We start from the raw sequence: 25325 nt of genomic DNA on the forward strand, positions 1-25325 counted from the left end.
CAAAATTTTTCATAATCCTAAATTGAGTAAAAAAACTAACGCAAACTTCTCAAATGTTGAATTCATTATTTTGCTTCTTTATAAAAATTATAATAAAAAATTAAAATTGTTAAACGTATTGTTAAAAACGTGTAAAATTAAATGTACTGATATATAAGGTCTACAAACATGTTTAATCTTACAAACATGTTTAATTTCTATAAAAAACAGCAAAAAGTTACGAGCTGTGTCTAGTTGATATTATTGATAATTTGAACAATGGGTTGAATTTTCAACAACGAAATACTAAAAATATATGAATTGTTTGTGCTATATTTAAATTTAATATCTTTGAGTAGTGATGAATTTTTCAGCTGATCGATCCTACGCTAGAATTAAAATTTAATTAAAAATGTTTAGCAGAACTAATAATTTGAATTTTTAATAAAGTTCTATTTTAGGGATGACAATAAAACATATTGACAAACAACAAACTGCTAAAAATTATAGGGTATGTGTGTTCAGTTATTAATTTTAATATATTTTAGCAGCGCTAAAACCAAACTGGTTGTGTTTTAATTAAAAATGTTTAACAAAACTAATAGTTTTATTTCATATAAATATGTGCATGTTTAATAATAAACTAACTCTACATGGCGAGTATGTGAACGTCTGCCTGTTTATGTGGTTGCAGATAATATAGATGTAAAATATTCAGATGAATCTGATGATGTAGAGGAAGGTCTCGGGATGAGTGGGCCGGATCGAGGTTATAGGGGGCCACATTTGAATTTCCCGCTTCAGAGGAAGGATTTGGATGTACTCATAGACACATTTAGGAAAAAGAAAGTAAGTCAAAATATAGATTTATTACTATTATATTATTATTTAAATAGTAGTATTATTTTAATATTTTACTATAATATAATATAACGAATTTACATAAATATTACAAAAAAAGTCCTTGTAACTTTTAAATTGCTATTACTATTATTGGTATTGATACTTAACATATTTTATGATACCTCGTTTAGAGGGATGATCCTTGTATATATAATAACATGTTTTGTTAAAACATAATATAATAAAAAAAAACTATATATATATATATATATATATAATATAACTATAAAATAATATTGTTAAAAACATAATTATATTATATATATATATATATATATATATATATATATGTTTTTAACATGAACTTTAAATCATTAAAAAAATACTTCGTGTTGACAAAAATATCATGGATAGGTAACAGGAGAATAAAGTGTGTGAGTAGATTATATATTGTTAGATATAGATAGTTACATAGAGATGAATATTGTAGAGAGTGTAGTTAAAGACAATAAACGAGTAATTAGAGATGAAGTGTATTATTAGAGACGAACGAACGTTAACATATATTTTATTTTATTTCAATATACTGTCGAAAATATGGTTTTATAAATGTATATACGAGAATATTATAAGTATTAAGGGAATGAAGACAAGTGAGCGAAATGCACTAGCAAAACTCGTGTTTATCAAGTTTATCAAATTTATCAATTATTATGTCAATTTACTATCCTGATTAAATGCGCCGACTCTTGATGAAACTTGCCAACACATTTTAGTACATTTTTTGTAAGGAGGGCATCTCCAAGTCGACCGATTTTAAATATTTTAATTTCAAAAGAACAAAAAGTCTTAATTTTTGAAAATGTGAGGGAATAGTAGAATTTTTGACTGTGGTCCTATAAATGTTATTAGCAATTACAAAATTATAGTTTAAATTTACAAAGTTAATAATACTTAACTACAGTAAACGAAAAATTGGTCACTATTTTATTAAAGCTCTAGGTAGCACTTGAAAGCTTATAATTTCTAAAACGTGAAATAATTTTTGTTCTGTGACACCCTGTATATACATAATTTTATATTCAATTTATTATAGTTGAAATATATTAGAATATATTTATATAACTTTGTTACATTGTCTTAACATCTAAGATGTAGCACATGTGATAAATATCTAAACTAAAAATTAGCAATGATTTACATTATTTTTATTTACATTTAAGGACATATTGCGACATTTTATAATTATTTATAAAACTTATTGATGGTTTAACACTTTTTGAAATTATATATTAATTTACAATATTTTTATGTAAACCATTTTATTTTGGAATATTTGAGATAAAGTGTTCTAATATATTTATACCTAGTATAAATTTTTTATAGTAATCATGATGTACTTGTATAATATGACATATCATTGCATTCTATGATAATTAATAATAATAAATAAAAATAAATAAATAAATATAATTTTTAATAATACTTATTAATTGCATACTTTAAATTCTTCCAATAAATAACAATATTTTTTAAATGTTCATTGAACTTTCAACCTTTTTATTACTTACCATGATATTTTATGATTTGCGACACAATCTTGATTAACTTCTAATATAGTGATATTGCAATGTTAATTAATTAACAGATCTGCATTATTGGTCTATGTTTAGTTGATTTTTTTTAAATTATTGATCTTAATATCAATATTTGTATTTTTTAATAGTATGATTATTTATTCTGTTATGTAATTAACTTAGCTTTCGAACTATTTATATTAGCTTTAAAATAATATGAATGATATATGAAACTATTAATACCTTTAAGGACACAACGTTGAGATTTTGAGATCTCACAGAATTCACAAAAATTGTATTTGTATTGTATAAGAACAACTTGAATGTTAATAATATTTAAAAAGTGATAGAATATGGTTATTTTAAAATAGCGCTTTTGCAAGCTCAAAAATTATTAATATATAGTAGAAACTCGATTAACCGACTAATATTGTTGTTGATAGGCATTTGAATAATCAAATTTCCGGCTAATCGAATGTATAATAAATACATATATATTAGCGAAAATCAATGTTTATTAGGAAATTAACACGACTTCTGTATGTGCAAATATATTTTCTTAGATTACATTACTTACGAGTACATAATACTAAACTGCATCATACATACATCGTAAATCATAAAATAAAATATTTAGGTAAGAATGTACAAATTTGTTTACAATATATATCTGGCATTTGCAAGGACACAACAATGAGATCTCAAAAAATTATATTTGGATTAAACAACCTAAAAATTTAAATAATATTTAGGAAGCGACTGTTTATATTTACTATAGAACAGCGATTCTAAAACAGTTTCTAATTCAAACCACGTAAAACCTAAAATTTAACAGCTCCTGGAACTATTTGCATAAATTAATGTCGGAATTTAAAACAATTTCAGCAAAGGCTGCACGCGCGCTACGTGGCCGGCATTCTTAGAGATTCCACAACCAAGCTGAAACGTCTTCCAAATCTGAACCAGGCTTCCACAGCTATTTCCCGACAAGTTACGATATGCGGAGACCTGCACGGAAAACTGGACGACCTTTTAGTAGTTTTTCACAAGGTAAGAAAGAATTCTATAAAAGTTAAATTTCGGATTTAGGAAAAATTAAGCTTGAGTGTATTTTAATGGCTCAGATTAGTGGTGAATGATGTTGTACTTAGGGCAAAATAGTCTAACTTTTATTCCATAAACAAATTTTAGGAAAAATTTATTCTAAGAAATTTGAAATTGCCTAAAATTTCCTAAAGGGATTAAAGTTGAAAGGAATTAAAGTAGAAATTCTTCAAATCAATAATATTACAATCAAGCTGAAATTTTAACATTTTGATATAATTGAATAATTTATATGAATATATAATCAGTTTTTACATTTTCTTCATTTCAAAAATTTAAAATTTTCAATAATGAATTTTTACTAACTTAAAATGTCCGAGTGTTTTAGGAAAAATGACGAGATTTATCATTCAAACATTTTCAGATTTTGTTTTATTTATTATTAGTATGTATAGGATAGGCCATTTGAAGGGCAAGCGCCTTTTAAAGTGGAAGCATATTTGTTTCTATTAAAAATTGTGCAAAAACATCATTATTTATTCATTGAAAATATTTTTAATATATCATATTGAACAAACATAAATTATAAACTAAATAAAAATAAATAATGTTTTTTCATATATTTCAGAAAAAAGTGCTTTCACTTCCATTGGTTTGCCCACCCCCAGTATATATTATAAAAATGTCATTTATGATGGTCAAATTTGTGTCAATGTTGTAAATAATGGCAATTTTTTAACTCAATATTAGGGAAAAGTCCTCAAGTGGCGGATACCTAAGGTTATTTATAAATAAATCAAAAAATATTTTACTAAATGATTATTATACTATGATTTATGTTAGATAACAAAGTTAGAAATCAAACTAGATTAACAAAACCTCAATCTTTGCTAAAAATAATTAATACTATCAATCAAACTTTGCTATCAAAAAATATGATTTTAAACAGTGGCATCTAGTACCGGACATTTCAAAAATTACCTGCATTGATCACATATGTAGCCATCTCCACGCTCTGGAATATCTGCTTATATGTCTTTGACGAATATTCTTAGATATTGCACAAAAAAAACACTATTCATCCACCCTTTTGGCTCGGCCACACCGATGCTCTCAGCTGGTGCATTCATAAGCTTTCCATTCTTTGACTAGAAAATACGAAAAATGTGGGTATATAGTGACCATTAGCACTCATACAGAATAAAATTAAATAATTGGAATAAATTACGTAAATTCACAAGAAATATCAATATGTTTACACTCCGGCACTAAGGGACGACTTTAGTGTCCGGTGCTAAGGGACAGACATTTTCGTTCTTTTGATGGCACCTACTAAAATTGGTTAAAAGATCTAATAATATTCTACCATTTTACGGATAACAATCAGGTATAACTTTTATCTTTGCATACCACTCAAATGTAAATGCATAAATATAGAATTAGTTCCATTGATATATATTTAGGTGACGCCGTGATTTTGCGTCTAAAACAGGAAAGGGTTGCTCTCGCCGTGGCCGTGTGCATCACAGGCGAGGCTTGGTGCGTGATCCTGTACCTGTGTGCCTCCAGTGCCCCTTTCACTTGTATTTTGAAATGAAAAGTTTTATACTCGCCTAAATAATACGTGTTAAATAGAGTCCTAAGTTTCACTAATATTTATTAAATTTCAATATTATACAATTTTGTATATTATTCAATAAAAGTTAGTTTTCAATTGCAATAGTGTAAAGAACGTCACTCTAAGGCAGACTTTCAAAGAATAGTCAAATAATTCTGAAATATGTATAAATATTTAATTTTTTTAAAAAGATTTAGAGTATTACCAAATAAAAAGTTAGCAACGTCTCATTTTGTTTAAACTATACTATGTTCATTTTACAATTTAATGAATTACAACGAGTTGCAATATCTTATCTACAATAATTTCCTAATATCATATTACAATTTACTGAAATTGGTTCAATTGATAAAGGGTTTATAAAATAATCATGATTAAATTGTTATTTCTATATATTTTGCAGAAGAATTAATAGATCCCAATAAATTCTTATTAATCATTAATATTCTTATTAGACAACAAACAATTGTTTCTTCAATTAATGATGTCATGTCAATGAATTCTAATGAAGTGAATAAATATAAACCCTATTTTCTGACAAGATTACCTTGATATATGTAATTAAAAAATTCAAGTGCCTCTGAAGTTTATTTCTCCAACGATGCTTTTGTGTTTAACTAATTACAAAATATCTTACTTTAAGCAAATATCAAAATAAGACTATCAGCTTATTCGAACAGGCCTAACAATATTTCACTTACACCTCTACTTATAAATTTATTTCTAGATTTTAATGGCAATTTAATCTTGATCGATGATAGTTATTATATAATTTCCACTAATCCAGAAGCTCGTAGATTTCAATGTGCATTTCTGAAAGGATGTGTCAGCTTAAGATATTATTTGTTCAATTTCCCTCACCTTATTTATTGTAGAAATAACTTCCGAGATAATCCTGTTTGTCCTTTGTTGTGTCAACTCAAGTTGAGCGAAAGGTTTCCGAGACTTCAGATCCAAAGTTGTTTTATCAAACTAAATAACAATGTTCGTTTCAGTACCTGAGAACTTCATAGTTGAAGTAGAAACAATCCATACAATGGAAAACGTATATAATATATGCCTTTGTTATTTTAAAACCCACGTCTATTATCCTTTTATCTCTTGCAGTTTATTTGCTTTGCATTGCAATAAACCATCGAAATATAATATGAAATTTATGTTGAAATTTTACAGTGTATTTTTATAAAGTATGAATTATGTAAATGCTTATATAGAATATATTTATTGTAAAATTTTACACGTTAGTTATCTAATCTAAATATATACCATTACAATATTATGGTATAACCATAAAACGTATTATATGGTTACAGATAATATAAGATAGTTTAATATTATTTTTATCTATTTGTCGAGCATTTATTTCTGAATTTTAACTGTCTATAAAAAGTGAATAAAATATGTACAACTGGGCAAATGTGTATTTAGATATTTCTGTTCTATTGTATATAATACTTACTTCGGAATTGTGTATAACAAATTGTTTTGCACTTTGTAATTTAATATATTTTCAAATAATATGCAAATTAGATGCAAAAGTTGACACCTAGTTTTTTTCTAGATACATAAATTTCATGGTTCTAATATATTTAAATATTTTTCAGAACGGTTTACCTTCGGCGGAGAATCCATACATATTCAATGGAGATTTTGTGGATCGTGGTAAAAAGGGTCTTGAGGTACTATTATTACTACTGGCCTGTTTCTTAGTTTTTCCTGGAGGTGTTTATCTCAACAGAGGTAACCACGAAGATCAAGTCATGAATTCCAGGTAAAAATTATAATTGGAAGCCCAAAAAATTTGCGCTTTAAGCAATTGGCTGATAGCAGTACTTAACTTTCTTATGTAATGTGATTTTTCATTTGCAGATATGGCTTTATCAGAGAAGTTAATCAAAAATATAAGGTTAGTAAAAAAATTGATTGTTAATATAATTTATTTAGTATCACACTATTATTTTTCTGTATTACATTAACGTAAATTATTACACTATTGACTTTCTGTATATTCCAACTTATATTACTTATAATTAATTTGACTGTTATTACAATTTCTCAATAAAAAAAGTGATTTTTCATATAACGATTCATTTACTAATTTCATTATTGCCTTAGTAGTAATCTTTCCTTTAGTTTAGTCCGCATTCAATTTCAAATTGCCAAGAGTTACTATAGGAGAAAATCGATTGAAATTACTACTCATATGTTCTATTCACACGAAATCTTTTACGAGAACACGTTTGAAATAATTTCAAAGGACTCGAAGGATTTCGAAAAGAGTTTTCGTTTTGTTTGTTATCTGCACCGAGCGAGCGGCATCGTCCTCATGCTTGTGAGCTTTGTATAAGAAAAATAGAAAATTTGAACTTTTCTCTATATACTATTATAGTATTTGATGGATCCCCATTCAATTATTTAGTTACATTAGACACAAATCTCATCTCACTATGAGTAGATATGATCAATTTAGTAAATTGACAACTTTCAATTAAGCATTTTAATTTTGTTCACTCATTAATCGTTTTTTACATTTATTTTTGGATTGAAAAAATAACATAGTAAGCAATATTATATATTGACTTACATATAGGTCTCTAAAAATATATTGTGTGTGTTAGTATGAATATTTCTGTTGAAATACCAGATCATGCATTTCATAATATGTCTTTAATTTTATATTTAAGATATTGGATCTATATGCCCTTTTGCTGTCTCTTTTCACATAGCCTATGAAGAAAAACAAAACAGATGACAAATTTTAGATAAGCAGTAAAAATTACATTTGTATAATTAGAAATTAACTTAATTAGAAATTTCTTATACATAATGTATTGTCGCATACAATCATATTTCTTGTATCTAATATCATTTTTAGATGATTGATGGGTAGTTGTAATTTTGTTGAGTAAAAGCAAAGATTCATTTAAAACCTATACTTTTGAAAAACTTGGAACAATACGTGACAAATGATATAAATCCAGCACAAATATTACTTTTCGAAAAACTCCGGGACTGTATAGAATAGACCAAACCGGGAAATATGGTCACTTTAGTAGAAGTAGAAATAAGTGAATAAAAATAAATTTCTGTGCAGAGCAGATTTCTATAAAATTTTATTAGGAAGATAATTGCCAAATAATTTTGGGGTAATTGATTATGATAGGTAGATGTCTTAGGACAGAAGCCAGCCTGAATATGAGATATAATTAGGCGGATAACATAGAAAAATATGTTGATATTATTATATTTTTAATATTTTTTTAATAATAGGAATCAAAGCATTAATTACATTATATGAGATATTTTGATTTATAATAATTAAATATGATTATAGCTGGTAGTTAACTCAGTGGGTAATTAATTACCAGGGCCGGTCCTGCCTTGCATGCGATGCATGCAAAAAATGCGGGCGCAAGCCTTAGGGGGCGCCAAAACGAGTTTCGGAAATTAAATTTATAATATAATATTTATATTTTTTTATATAAAATCTAGAATTATTTATTTAAAATCTAGAATACTTAATAAATTTTAATAAATAATTTAACTTAACTAGGGATACGGAGACACCAGAAAAAGCATATTTATTTTGCATTGTGATATCAGTAAAAACAATTAACCGATTAATAATTCTGCAAATTAGTCAATAAAAGCTCTGTTTATTGCTTAATCTACTTATCAAATTTTTTCTTTGTTTGAAGTTACCGTGGAATCAAAAAAGAAATTATCTAGTGTTCAATCCCATAAGCGCAAACCTGCGAAAGATTAAATTAATTGTTGGGCATTATTGACGAAAAATGGCGAGCTGATTTAGTTGAATCGGAACTTGTTAAAAAATATAAACAAATTATAAAAAATGGGGAGTTAATGCTTAGAAAATTACTTGTTTATTCTGAGAAATTGAATTGTAACTTTTGCTTTTGTTGCAAATGTTTCGCATCTGTTGAACTTTGCATCTGTTGTCGTATAATACATATCAAATATAATAAGTTTTTATTTCAATATTGTTCAAAAAATGTGTAATTTCTTTGCATTTTTTTAACTTTGCATTGTTGAATGAAAGTTACAGAATTTAAGAAATGCATTTCAGAAATAATATTTATTATTTTGATATCAAGATCTTTATATCAAAATAATTTCTGTAATGCTTTTCTTAAATTCTATAACTTTAATCTAACAAAAATATTAATTCTTTTGCTATGGTAGTCGAACTTACATCCTTAACCAATTTACTGCAATTGAATATTACTAAAATGTGAAATTATGACAGGGATTGTTTTATTTATTGATATCGATAATAATAAATAAATTTAAAATCAATATATTTTATACTCTTCTAGATTATATCTAATTTTTTGTGTACTAAATCCAGAATAATTAAAAATTAATTTTTTAAAAATATGTAAGTATTTATATAATTTTAATGATAAACTCTTAAAACGGTGAAAATTAGAATTTTATATAAAGCTCAAAAGCATAAAACATATAGATCGAATAATATAACATATATTACAATAACATAGATAAAATCAAATGATACAGTTCTTACGAAATGTCCGCAATTCGAATTTTAAAAAAATTACATATATAAATAAATTCACTCATCATTTAATTGTTTGAAGAACTTCATGTAATTAAAATTAACATACATTCATTGATAATTGATAAAAAATACAAGCATATTTCATTGATAAAAAATACTAGCATATTTTTTTTACTTTTTCGCTGGCGATACAATCGCATTTTTTGAGCAGCTGTTATATTTGTCTTGCATATAAAAATATTTTTCATTTTGATAACTTTAAAGATTTATAGAAACTACGAATAATATAGAAATTCCAATAATCTTATATTTCTCACCCGGCACAAATGTTTGATTTGTTTCATCATTTTTATTATAATTATTTACGGGGGACAGGGTAAAATATTCTTCTGATTCAGGCATTTTTTATTAAATCAAGATTTGTACTACGATGTGACCTTAAAATCTTATGATATTCCGATTTTTTCGTTGATGTACGCAGATACGCATATAACGAAAGATCTCTATTCACTCGACACGACGACTAATCACAATCGACCTATATAAAAATCATTTTATTGTATATTGTAACTATTTTTATTGTATCCATAAACACCATTTGTTATTTGTCTCCCGTGTTATTTGTATCCCGTCCTGGATTAACGTAATTAAAAATTGCCATCCCAGCTCGGACTTAACGAAATATAGTCTCCTTAACAATAATTTAATACACCTATACTTTAGATTGAATAAAATCGGTCAAATTTACCATTAACTTTGATTTACCAATTACAGCACAATGCGGAACGCTTACTGCGGCTCATCGAGGGCGTCTACCGCTGGCTTCCGCTGGGGACGATTGTTAACAACCGCGTTCTGGTTGTTCACGGCGGTATATCTGATTCAACGGATTTGGATCTGATACGAAGTTTGGACAGAGGAAAGGTAACTTTTTATACTTTATTTCACATGGTTTAGTTTGTAATTATAGCTTGGATAAAGTTAACTTGTATACTGCTCATTAGTCACCATCAGTCATACAACCACCTGACAGGAAAAGATTTTTACATTAGTTAGAAGGAAAAGTAAATATTTTGTTTTTTGTTGAATTGCGCAGTTGAAATTGATCTCTTATATATTTAACGTTAGGTTTAATTTGACTAATATTTTTTTAATAACTCAATATTGTTGTATCTAAATTTTGCAAACTGTTTGAAATCAGTTTTGTCAATATTTATTCTGCTAAAGACAGAAATCTTGTTAATTGCTTTGATGTATTTTAAACCTAGGATAAGTAACATCCATAGAATTGTTATGAAATCAAATGTTACTATTACACTTTCTTTCATACAAAAAGAAATAATTTTTGCTGCATTTTATTATAATAACTAAAATTATTGCTGTATTTTATTATATCTAAAATTTGAAGGACACCGAATGTGTACAAAAAATAGTTTGTTCATTTAGTTTATAATTAAAGTTTCGATAAAATTTACTTGTAAACAACTCATTAGTCGTCGTCAGTCATTTAACCAGCTGGCAGGAAAAGGTTTTTACATTAGTAAGAAGGAAAAAAAATATTTGGTTATCTGTTATATTGCGCAGTTGAAATTGACTTTTCATATATTTCACGTGCTTTTATTCGTAGTTTTGACTAATAGATAAACCAAAATTTAGCAAATTATTGCTGTTTCAAATCAGTTTTGTTACTTACTACTTATTCTGCAAATGACGAAAATCTTGTTAATTGCTTTGATGTATTATATTTTAAGCCTACCATAAGTAAAATTGATAGAATTGTTCTGATATCAAATGTTACTACATCACTTTCTTACATAATAAAGAAATTATTCTTGCTTCTATTTCATCTCTTATATATTGCTCTTGCTTTTATTCGTTGGTTTGACTAATAATTTTGTAATGACTAGAATGAATATTTTGCAAATTATTGCTGTTTGAAATCAGTTTTGTCACTACTTCTTCTGCAAAAGACAAATATTTTGCTTATTGCTTCAATCTGTTTTGAACACACCTTAAGTAAAATCAAAATAAAATGTTACCATCATCACATTTTCTTTCGCAAAGAGAGAAAATATTTTCGGTGTCTCTTATTATTTAAAAATATCGAAAAATTAGAGGTCATAAAATGTGTAGTCGATTAAGTAGCGTAAAAAAGAGAAAAATTTATGAACTAGTTTATAGAAATTTATATAAAGATAACAATATCAAATAGCTAAATACTTAAAGACGTTGTACAAATATTAATTGATCGATTAGTCTCTTAAGTTTCGTTAGGAAAGATGTATCAAATTGATAAAAAAAGTTGAAAGAAAGAGTGCAATTAATGAATAAAATTTTACAATTATGTCGATTAACAAGGCTTTTTATTTAATTTCTAATATAATTTTAATTTAAACTCTTTTTAAAATACTCTATAATACTGATTTCTTGATGATAGTCATGAAATTGTTGCACTTGTAGATATTTTTTTCATTGTTTAGAGAGAGTAAAATTGATGAATGAAATTCTACAATAATATAGATTAGCATGCCTCAGTAATTTAGTTGCTATATATTTATAGCCAACTCCATTTTAAATTCTTTTTAATATTTATTATATACTTCCATATAAAATTTTAATGATAATAATCATAAAAATGCTGTACTTGAACTTACTTTCTTTCTATTGAATTTGATTGTATTCTGGTTCGTAACTTACCATAGCAATTTTTCAATAAACAATGTTAACTGTTTTTTAATATATAATAGATTTATAATTTTTTCAGAAATGAATATTTATGAGGCATAAAAATTTTGGAGTATTTTATTATATTACTATTATATCCATCATAACAAATCAATAACATTTTTGCAAGATTTTTTTTTCTGTAAGTAATTCTTTTGAATAAGTATTTAGTACTGATTGTACGATTGTACTGATTGTACTTAGGTAATTGTACGGTCGGTCTATTCTTGAAGAAGTAATTTTATAAACATTCGTCGTTTTATTCAAATGTCGTTTTAATGAAAGCGTTTTTATCGTTTCAGTACGCTTCATTACTTAGACCGCCATTAACTGAAAGCTCGGCGCCGGGGGCTGAAATCATTGATAAAGTTGAATGGAAGCAGGTAAATACTTTAACCATATAACTATAGTATATATATATATATATATATATATATATATTCAGATTGTCTCAGAACTCTACATGAAGCCGAAATTTCAAGTAGTGATAAAATATGATCAATACTATGATCCCTTTTTGGCTTGACGTTTAATTCTGTAACACCCTGTGTATATATGTTTATATACATATATATATATATATATATATATATATATATATACTATATAATTAAATGCATGTTATCAGTTAATCAAAAAATATCCATAACAATTATTCATGAAGGCGCAATTTAATTTTGCACTAGAAGTATTTCCGCATATTGTTATAATAAATAGCAAAAAATAGATATTATTCCAGAAAATTTATTTTTAGTATCGAAATACAAAATCGTAGTCAATAGCATTGCAATGCATTCTAGTTTGCATTCGACACATTTACTCGTATTTGTATGTGGATTCCAAAGCTCTTATAGAATATATAGGGTATCAATATATAATAGAAGAAAATGTCAATAAGAAAAACGAACGGACAAGTTGCTAGTATTTTGAAATTTTTTTATATCAATTTATAGTATTAATTTATATATCAGTTTTTTAAACACCCTTTTTCTGAACAGATATTAATTACATATCAAAATATACTTTTAAGTTACTAGAGAGATATCAAAATTCTATTACTAAGAACCAATAACTTTATTAAAATGTTAATAAATTAATGACGATCAGGAAAATATTGTGATAAAACGTTGAATTTTTTTTTCGCTTTGCATTTCTTACTGTGTTTTTACCTAATGATTTAAACTATGATTTAATATGAATTCACAACGTGTTCGAGAAATAAACGTCAAGCTGAAATGGGGTGATAGTATTGACCTTAACTGTCCTGAAAAAAGTTCGAAAAAAAATTACTCATGTTGTTTGGAAATTTTATGAGCTTTCAAGTGCAATCTAAAGCTTTGGTGAAATCATGACCATTTCTCAGTCAAAGTGGTTGATTTTTAATAATCATGTTTATTTAAACTACGGAACCGTAACTGTAAATAACAATTTAAGACCACAGCCAAAAATAATAAAACAGTTGTCCCAAGTTTTCAAAAATTAAGATTTTTTGTTAAACTATAAATGTGTTTTTTTCAAAATCGGTCAACTTTGAGTGACCCTACTTTAAAAAAATATACAGGCAAGTTTCATCAAAAATTGGCTTATTTAACCAGGATTAAATGATAAAATACTTGATCATTTTATTATTGAAAAAATTCGATTCAATTTAAAAATAAAAACGAAATGACACAATTTTTGCTTGTGCATTTTACACACAATCAGTTCAAATACATATGAGATACGTAAATTGTAAAACGTTTTTCGTTGGCCTTAAATATAGTTTTTTAAATATGGCTTTTATGTTGAAATGTATGCTTTTTAAAAATTTGTAGTTAATTTATTAGTTAATTAACAGGAAAACGGTATGATTGTAATTAATTTGTGAAAATTTTAATTTCATTATTTTCTAAATTATATGGCTTTTAATTAATTGAATTGTATTAATTAAATTGTAAATAAATTGCCGACAATGAAAAAAAAAACTTGCAATATAGTATTTCAAATGAAAGTCGTGTCTGTCGAGCGTTTTTCTGACAACTAAATAATTTTTGCAGTTTTATTTTTATTCATTTTCGTGGAGAATTGAATCGAATATAAATATAAAATTTTAGTGATATTCCTGTTGCTAATCGAGCTAATTGAAATTGATCTCTCATAATTTGCACGTGCATTTATTTGTAGGTATGACTAATAATTTTGAAATAACTCAATTTTCTAAATTATATGGCTTTTAATTAATTAAGAAGAAAACAGTACGATTGTAAGTAATTTGCGACAATGAGATAAAAACAATTGTGATTTAGTATTTCGAATTGACATCGTGCCTGCCGAGCGTTTTTCTGAAAACTAAATATTTTTTACAGATTCATTTTTAATCATTTTTGTGGAAAATTAAAGTGAATAGAAAAAAAGTGATGTTTCTGATACTAATAGAGCTGCAAACTTGATTTCCTTTTTATTTTAACTCTGAAAATAATTATTAATAACCTAAATACCGGCATTATTGTTATCAGAAAAAGTTTAGAATTAACATTTTATTCTATGTCAATCTTTATATCAGATAAGATTCTTATTGCAACATTTTTTCGTAGTTTTAAAAAAGTTTTCACTCTACACTTCAAGTAGTCCTTCACTATCGAACTCTGTGAACAGTATACCGATGATACCCGTTTTGCAACTCTATTCATCATTTAGTTGTTCAAAAGGATTTTTTTATACGTTTTGCCACCTTCACTTAATAATGTATCCTTAAATGTTTGCTAGCCCTTGAACTAAGGACCGAGAAATGCGTGCAAATAGTACCAAATCAACTCCTAAACGTGGGAAGTGCAAATACGGCTGTAATACTTCAGCGTTTGCGCAATGTAAATAAAATAATGTTACTCACAGAATAATAGAAACAAATAGATTTCTCTAAGTATATTATTTGGATTAGATTGATAAACTCAATCATAGAAAAATAGGATTTCAGAAGTGCTGCACAGTTACTATATATAATAGTAATCACTGTGTCCTGAAGGCAATCCATAGTACAAGGACAGCGTTATTTCTCCCAATATATATATATATCTATGTCTCAGCATTTAATTATACATATTTTTGCAAAAGTCTTCAATTTAATTTTCTGCATTTTTCTTTAACAGATCGATTTTTATTTGATGGTGCTCTGATTTTTTTGGATACGGGTCCAGTCCATTTTTGTTTTCAAGAGTGTATCTGACTTTCCATAGAATTTTCAACGACATACTTCTCTGTTTCACTTTAATATATTTCAAAACTTTTCCAATAATTTTCGTTGGTTTTCTTCAGAATTCACATCTCTAGTTTATGCAGATGCTTCAACTGATTTACGATATTAAAAATCCACTAGTAAAATGTACTGGCACAGCTCATGTCATTTATATGTTTTTATTATTTATTCGAAATTATTCGATAATGAAATTTCAAGTATTTTATCGTTTTACAATCCTGATTAAAAGCGCCAACTTTTGATTAAACTTTCCAACACACTTTAGTTTACTATTTTTAATGTAGGCTCTCTCAAAGTCGACTGATTTACCAAGGATAATGAAAACTTGGGGCGATTATGGTATTTTTTCACTGTGATCCTAGAAAAGCTATTTACGGTCACGGATCCAAAGTTTAATTGAACAAAATTAATAAAAATTAACCGCAATTTCCAAAAAATTGCCGCAACTTTACCAAAGCTCTAAATTGCACTTGAAAGCTCATAATCTGCAAACATTGTGAGATAATTTTCTTTTCATTTTTAGGCCAGTTTAAGTCAATGCTATTACCCCGTTTCAGCTTGACTTTTAGTTCTGAGACACCCTCAACAATCTAAAAGGTTTATTTAAAAGCCCTATTTTTTGTCATTTTTAAATTTCTTTGTTTATATAAACCAGAAGTCCTACAAAGGATTGTGTTAAAAATGCTTTGATATAAAAGGTGCAGTCATGGTTCTAGAAATAGTATTTACGATCCAGAGATCTAAAGTTTAATTGATCAAAATTTGTAAAAATTAACCGCAATAACCAAAAAAATGGCCATAACTTTACCAAAGTTCTAAGTTGCACTTAAAAGCTCATAATCTGCAAACATTGTAAGAAAATTTTTTTTCTATTTTTTAGAACAGTTAAGATCAATACTATTACCCCGTTCAGAGACCGCTAAATAAATGACTGCTTATCTAAAAGTTCTATTTTTTGTTATTTTTAAATTTCTTTGCTTATATAAACAAAGGTTTACCAGATGTCCTACGAAGGATTGTGTTAAAAATGTTTTCATTTAAAAGGAGCAGTCATGGTTCTAAAAATACTATTTACGATCCAGAGATCCAAAGTTTAATTGATCAAAATTTATAAAAATTAACCGCAATAACCAAAAAATGGCTTCAACTTCACCAAAGTTTGAAGTTGTACTTAAAAGTCCATAATCTGCAATTGTGAGATAATTTTCTTTCAATTTTTTAGGACAGTTAAGGTCAATACTATCACCCCGTTTCAGCTTGACTTTGAGTTCTGAGACACCCTGAATAAATGAAAGCTTATCTAAAAGCTCTATTTTTTGTCATTTTTAAATTTCTTTGTTTATATAAACAAAGGTTTACCAGATGTCCTACAAAAGATTGTGTTATAAAATGCTTTGATATAAAAGGAGCAGTCATGGCTCTTTCGCCTGAATGCGTCGCCTCTATTTAATCTTTTCATAAAACCGCACCCGAGAGCCATAACGATATACAAGATATATAACATATATATATATATATATATATATATATATACAGTAAGCTATAGTATAAAACATCAATAATCTGTCCATGCTATTTGAATTTATTTAAGCATTTTTCTGCCAGTTATATCCATATTTTATCCCAAGTTCGATTTAAATGTGATTATTTTAAATGTTATTTTATGCAATATATTTTTTTCTAAAAAAATTTGAAGCCTAGTTGAATTTCTTCTCGATATAAATTTGAAAAAATAAAACTTATTTAACAACAATAATATATGGTGCCCCATATACCTAAATTCCTACAAGATACAAGTATAAGCAGTGTAATTGTGATTAGATTTACATATTTTGCAAATTACTAATGCACTCGTATATATAAGGTTAATAAAATAATAAATAAAAACAACAGTAATTTCTTTGATTCGTTTATTATTCTACACCAATCAGATCAAAATTCTGTGAAGTGTTGTCCTAAGATATACTTTATTCTTAGTGCTATTTTCACTAAATATTAATTAAAATAATAAAAAAAATATTTATTTTTATTTATTTTTATTGAAAGTTCTGGAATATATTGCACTTACAACAATCAACCATCTAATGAGATTTAATATACTATTTTCGTACATCTAATTTCTATAGAATCGACTTTCCAGAATGAAAATTTTCGATTTATTTGCAATATCGTTCATCACCAGGGTAATAAAATGAAAGAAATAAAATAGCACGTGAAGTCTATCAAGTTTGAAAATGTCACTCAATGCTTCCCGGTTTTTATTGTCTAGTAGATCTCACTCATAAAATTTTCAGGCAATATTGGATCCAGAAACTTCGTTGACTTTTGTGCTTTGTTAGTCAAATATAAATAGATAGAACAGATGAAACTTTGTTTTTAGTAGGAGAAACTAATAGGATAAAAATAAATATTCACTTTACATATTTCGACCTTTAATAAAGCTAAGTGTTTTATAATAAACTATTCTAATGATACTTCTCCTCAACTAGATTGATTTTTAAATGGCAACTCTACTAACCTACATATTAGAAGGCAACTCAGTGGTTGTCCTATTTATATTGCTGGTATATTCTACATCATTGAAGCAGTAATGCTAGAAAATGCAATTTTCACTTCGAAATAATTTTGATCTTTATTTTTAAATAAAAATGAAAAAAAATGCATGGGAAAATATTTATATATTTTGTAAAGGTTAGTAATCTCAAAACAGCATATCAGGATTATTTAGTGACTCTATATGCTCTAAATTTGTGCATCATAATTTTATTAAACCATATAACAGATCTTTCCAAATCTTAAATATGCAAGTAATCTCTTGAATCTCCTACTTCTAGTAATTCGAGAGATGCATCTCTTACATGTTATTTTTGCCAAAGCCTCCGAACTATAAATAGAAGAAATGTGTTCATTATCAAAATTAATCAACAAGTATTAAATATCACAAACGAATATAGACCACAATGTTAATCTGGCTGCTGTTAATACTCAGCAGGCAAAACAAAATATTATCAAACCGGATTATTGGACAGGTAGTCAAATAACAAATGACTAATACTATCAGTGATGGTCAATCACGGATACATTGTCACAAATTCATTGGTCAGTTAAAATTTATGATTAAAAAATTACTCGACAAATAAGTTATTTTGTGGAGAGCAATCTTCAGAGCTATTGTTAAATAACTCCTCAAGTAGTGTTCCTAGAAGGCAACCCAATAGTTGCCAATTATTGGAAGCCCTAATTACAATAAAAAATTTGATATAGTTTAGAATATGCACATGACAATATCAACTACATTAAGTTTATAAAAAATAGTTCTCAAGGAAAGGATTAGAGTGTAAATAATTGTATTTATTTGTGTAGATATAAGAGTACAAAAAACATTCTGTCTATAAAAGTAATATATTACATTTACTTCTTAGAAACAAAAAACTAGCAATAGGTAGTATTAATGTATTATTACCTCGGGAATAATGCTGGATGTCACACGTAAATCAAAGAAAAGAACAATTTATCACTCCGAAAAAGTTACTTATAAAACTACGTATAGGATATAATGTAATTTATCAAAGTTAGTTTAGTAATTGCGTTCTATTGATGACCCAGGTGGGTATATATCTGACTCTTCCTAGGCCTTTTTCGAGTCGTAGAAAATATCATATACAATACAACTTTTAATGATACGGTAAAAATTCTTGAAAAATCATTCTTAAAGTGGCTTCATTTTGTATAACTCCTATCTTGATGAAATTGCCTGGTTTTCAATTTTATTAAAATGTTGATATATTACACAAAATACTAAATATAGAACCAAACTTAATAAACATTCTTCCATAAATTTCATATAATATACAATATACAGCAGATAGGACTTTAATTTAATAAAACCTTTTCGTATTTCTGATATCATATTAATTTAATAATTTCAAAACCAAATTGTTCATTCAATTTATATAGAATACAAATTGATTGAAAATCAGTAAAAATTTGGTCATAACAAATAATTAATTTATAGTCAAAAATGTGAGTCATGAACGTAGGGGTTTTTGTTGCTTCATATTTTGCCTTTCTATTTATCAATTTTAATTATTTTTATAACTAAATTCTTTTCTTAAAATTATATTACTGTAAACTATTAAATGATGGAGTATTTTTATTTTATTAAATAGGAGTTATTGATGTTATATTTATCAATAAACATCGTTTCATATTTTATATGAGTTTATAGAAGAACTAGGTGAGGTAAGGCAACAAAATGAATATTATAAATTTAATTATATATATATAGAAAACGATACATTATAATTAACTTCGTGAAAATAATAATCCAATGAAAAATTATTCTCATAATTTTATTATGTATGGCAATGGTTACATTTTGATCTTTAAAAATCATTATTCATTGATAAATATGTCCAATAATGTAAAACTGCAAAACTTGCTCTGGAAATCGTTTTATAGGCAACATAACTTTTTATTTTTCAACATTGCTGAAAAATTCATATTCCATTGTTTTTTTAATATACTTGGATGAAAAATAAGATCATATAAATATAGAGAAAAAATTCGACAATTTTTGTTTAATGTCTTATTGAAAACATTCGAAGTTGATTGAATGATCAGTCAACTTATTTTGTTGTGATTATAATTTTATAAAGTTTTTTATGAGAGTAATTAAAATTATATTATATAAATTTCTATTATTTTAGAAATTGTTTTTTATACCGGTAATTTATTCATTTTTTTATATTTTTTATAATCCAATTTTCATTCTGACAAGAATCTGCAACTAAGTTGTTTCATATAAATTGTGTACGTGCCAAGATGCTTGCACAGCGTTACAAAGTTTATTCAAATTGTAACTGTAAGTTACAAAACACAACATTGTAAGAAAGATATTATGTTAGATGAACTTGCTCTAATTAATTAAATCGTGCCCTAATGTTACTACATAAATTGAAGTTCTATTTTGTTGAACAAGTTTATTGTGCATATTATTAAATTTCACATATATTTCAATATCACATGTTCAAAAATTTAATATTTACAAGTTTTTAAATATCAATAAACTTCATAATATTTACAAAATTTGTTTATTAACAATAAAATACTTGAACACAAAAAATAATTACAATTATTATATTAGACAAGTTTTTGATAGTAATTTAGGCTAACTTAGAAGATAGAAAGATTAAGATTGATAGAGGCAAAAATATTCACAAAATTTTTAAATTATATATATTTTAATATATATATGTATATATATATATATATATTTATATGTGTGAGTACAGGTGAACCCATATAACGACAAAGCCATATAATATAACTAGATCTTTTTATTTAAAAGTCCTGACGTCACAGAATACAGAAGAAAAATTAAAGAATATAAAAATTATAATATTTTTGTGTTTATTTGTATATGCTTAAAATTAGTTTAAAATTTTCAAAACTATACATATACTCATGAATTTAGTTTTTAGAAGTTTTAATCCATTCATGCATTTTAGTTTCAGTTTTAAAAATTTGTGAACTAAGATTTATTTTCAAAGTTTATATCGATTCATATATTTTTAGTTTTATTTCAAAAATCTCTACTCATGGATTTGTTTTTAAAGTATTGATCGATTCATACTTTTTCATTTCAGTTTGAAAATTCGTGAACTAACTCATGGATTTATTTGCAAAGTTTTGATCGATTCATATAATTCAATTTCGGCTTTGAAATTTGTGAACAACTACTCATGGATTTATTTTCAAAGTTTATATCGATTCATACATTTTGCTTGTAGTTTAAAAATCTTCACTCATGGATATATTTTCAAAATTTTGATCGATTCATTTTAGTTTTAGTTTGAAAATCCGTGAACTACCCATGAATTCGTTAACTTACCATATAGTGAGTTATCGTTATTGCAAAAAATCTAAAATTTACATATTTTTACGTTTCAAACCCGTCTGAACATTTGGACCGTTTGAACATACTTTAAAGAAATTGATTTATGTGTGTGTATGTATGTATTTATGTATTATATATGTATGAGTGTGTGCTTTTGTGTGTGCCGATACAATTTTCGTCGACAATCTCGAGAGCACTGATCAACCGATTTGAATTATTAAAAAAAACATTCGATTCCTATTGATAAGGACACTTCTAATTAGTTTTTGGCCAAAGCAGTTTAAAAATCAGTGACATTTATTTCTCAGGTTTTCGACATTCTGTGGTCGGACCCTCAATGCTCCGATGGCTGTGTGCCGAATGGGCTGCGGGGTGCGGGCACATATTTTGGGCCCGACGTGACGGCCAAATTTCTAGCCAAAAACAAATTCATGTGCGTCGTCAGGTCACACGAATGCAAACCGGACGGATATGAAATGATGCACAGTAATAAGGTGAGATTTAAATATTTAGAATTAAAATATAAATTGTAATTGTAATCAAGCATTCTGATTATGCTTATTGTAATACATTGTTACTTTACACACGTCCAAACACCCGAGCGTAATGTAGTTAAGAAGATATCTGAACCCAAAACTAACTATCCAAATTCAAAAAAAAATTTCAAAATGGTTCAAATATTACAAAATTTAATAAAATATATATTTTAGAAAATTTTGGTTTTTACAATGACTTTGTAATATATTCAATTAACGACATTCATTAAGGATTTCTGAAGTACCACACCAATTTCATATAATTTTAATTTAATGTATGTATTTATCATGTTTGAGAACCTTATTTTTCGCTAAATTTCTGTAAAAACGAGCACTGTTATAAAACAATCTTTACCAACGTTTATGTGGAATTCTGTCTTAGTACAAGTTGCATAAACTTTTCGATATATGTATACAATATTCTGCATAATATGATAATATTTATTCATTATTTCGAGTAATTTATAACTAGCTGTGGAACCTTTTAATTAGAATTAGAACCATTGGATTTTATTTAATTTGCAAAATTATCAGTAATATCAGTTACTTAATACTACGGTTTATACAAAAGCCGACATTTCAGAAAACCGGTTTTTGAAATTTAATTTTAGCGGAAAACCGGTTTTAAACGGTTTTCGAATTTTTTATAGAAAATCAATTTTTGCTCGAATATTTTGTAATAACAAAATTTATCCGCAAATTTAGTGTGCAGAATTTGACTAAATTTATTTATTGTTCAATTTTATGGATAGTAAACAAAATTAATTTAATTTTAATTAGTAGAACAAAAAATAACAGTTTATCTGATTTAAATAACTTTGAAAATAATCATTTGTTATTATATATTTATATTTTATGATAGCGGATATATATTTTTATGAAAGTGAAAGGAAAGTTTTAAATAATTAAAAATAATACATTTTTGAATAAAAAACATTTATTAATTTAGAAAAAATAAAAAAATATTAGATATATGTTGATATATACTTGTTAATATTAATTTTAGTTTTAAAAACAATTAAGCTAAACCCCGAGTATTTTCTATTCCGAGCAATTTTTATTAATTAATTTTAAAAAATATAATTATTTTTTTGTTTAATAAAATATTATTTAAAAAACTGAGAACTATCAATTTGCTACTTAGACGTGTCCTTTGTTTACTCACAAAATTTCAAAAAACAGAAAATACTCTCTCACTTGCGACCCAAGCTAGCTTAATTGTTTTTAAGGCCTGATATATTAATTCAAAGTTTTTTGTTCTTTTATTTGTGGCTTCTAGGGCTCAAAACTCTTTTTTTAAGTTTGAGTAGAGAAAGTTACTTCTTCAAGAAGTCACATTGATTTAAATTAATATGCTTTAGATAAAAAGATAACACAAAACCTTTCTGGGAACCATAGCAAACTGATAAGAATCCAAATGCTATTGAACCGATATGAGTTCAAGAATAAAAACGCTTGAAACTATCTTTTAGATTTGACTATATTTCCGTTTTTGAAAACCGTCAAACCCTACTTAATACGCCCTTATTACATACACAGTGTATGATCTAAAAATATGACCCATTATTCGAAACTTTAATAAATTTTCAATGATTGAACAATTAAACTATGCATCTTGCAATATTATAAGCCTACAAATTTAATGGTGGTTTAATTATGCTAAATCTAAATTCATAATGAATAAGTGATGATTATTGATATATATCAGGTAATTTATGCAACTTTCCCTAAAGCAAAGTGCAACTTACATCCAGTTACATAATGCAGTAAATGCATACGTTATATTCTTTCTTTTTTCACATAACTCAAATACGATTTTTAAAAATTATTTTAATTATTCTAGTTGCCACTTTATGAAAATGTCATTTCATACCCGTTTATTATATTTACTTTACTTTTTATACATTTTCCATTACATGAATAAATAAAAAGAAATATTACATATCACAATCCTTTTTATGCTATATCAGTAGATACCTCATCGTAACAATTTCGAGTCATCTCTTTGAGGTAAATTGCAATTTGCATGAATAAAATGTCTAGATATGAGATATGAAATAGACTTTCTCATTATATGCGTAATTTTTATGTTACTTTTGAACATCGCAATTAGTATACATCAAAGAACGCTATGTAATTCAATGGAAAACACAGGAAATTAAATATAAATAAAAGATTTTAAATACACGCTTGGGATTCTTGCGTTAATTATTATATGATTAAGGAACATTATTAATATTTTATTTTATATAAAAGCTAATTTGATATATATACATATATACATATATATATATATAATATATATATATATATATATATATATATATATATACTATACAATTGTTCTCATAATTTCAGTTGTATCAATTTGTAGGTTAATTAATTTCGAGTGCCTTTTGTTTGAAACAATATTTAAGATCTTTTCAAATGCGACAGCCTAGCAGAAATTTCATATAAATGCAAATAGAAGGATCGAGGCAACATAATGAAACCTAACACGCTTCATCTCTTAAAAGGTTAATGAATTTATTCTCAATGTATCCCATAGAGTTGAATCAACGAATTTTGTTTGCTAAGTGACTACGACTCGTACATATAATCTTTTGTTATATAAATTCTGAGTACATATATTTAATAAGAGACTTAGTAATAAAGTCTATGTAGTATTTACTAACAATAAGGAAGTGAGTAGCAACACGTAATATATTATGGCGGAGTGCATAGATCCTAATAAAGCAATATTAATTTCATCAAGTTAGTTTTTTGTAGTCCATATATAATATAATAATTATATATATATATATATATATATATATATATATAATAATAATAGCGGATATATGACTCTGGCCGGATATAACTATGCCCGGATATAACTCTGCCCGGATATAACTCTGCCCGGAAATAACTTCAACCGGATATGACTCCGTCCGGCTATAACTCCAGCCGAACATGAATTTGGCCGGATGTGACTCCGTCCGTATATTACTCCGGCCGGATATAACTCCGCGCGGATATAACTCCAACCGGATATGACTCCGTCCAGATAGAATCGGAGTATTTCCCTTAATTAAATTGTAACGATTTAATTGTATCTAACCATGATCTTGTATTTCGTAATAAAAATTCATCGGCAGAAATCGAATAACTATTAATTTAATTTATCTCTTAAAAAATTGCCTTTTCAATTTACTTTTTATGTACTGTTATTATTGTTAGAATTTTTCAAAATTTTTGGAACCATCAATATTACAAATGTGTAGAAACTTTTCAAAACTGTTCGAGAAAAACAGAGATTTTAAATTAAGTCGCTCTTAAAGCTTTTCACAAATC

General features: G+C 26.4%; 1 pseudogene; it reads left to right on the forward strand.

Annotated features, from left to right (window-relative positions):
• LOC113373704 overlaps nt 1-25325 on the forward strand; it is a 35526-nt pseudogene that overhangs the window by 4920 nt on the left and 5281 nt on the right.

Source organism: Ctenocephalides felis, unplaced genomic scaffold (assembly GCF_003426905.1).
Source record: "Ctenocephalides felis isolate EL2017-DRISC unplaced genomic scaffold, ASM342690v1 CF-g0.4_SCAFFOLD_01604, whole genome shotgun sequence".
Taxonomy (NCBI): Eukaryota; Metazoa; Arthropoda; class Insecta; order Siphonaptera; family Pulicidae; genus Ctenocephalides; species Ctenocephalides felis.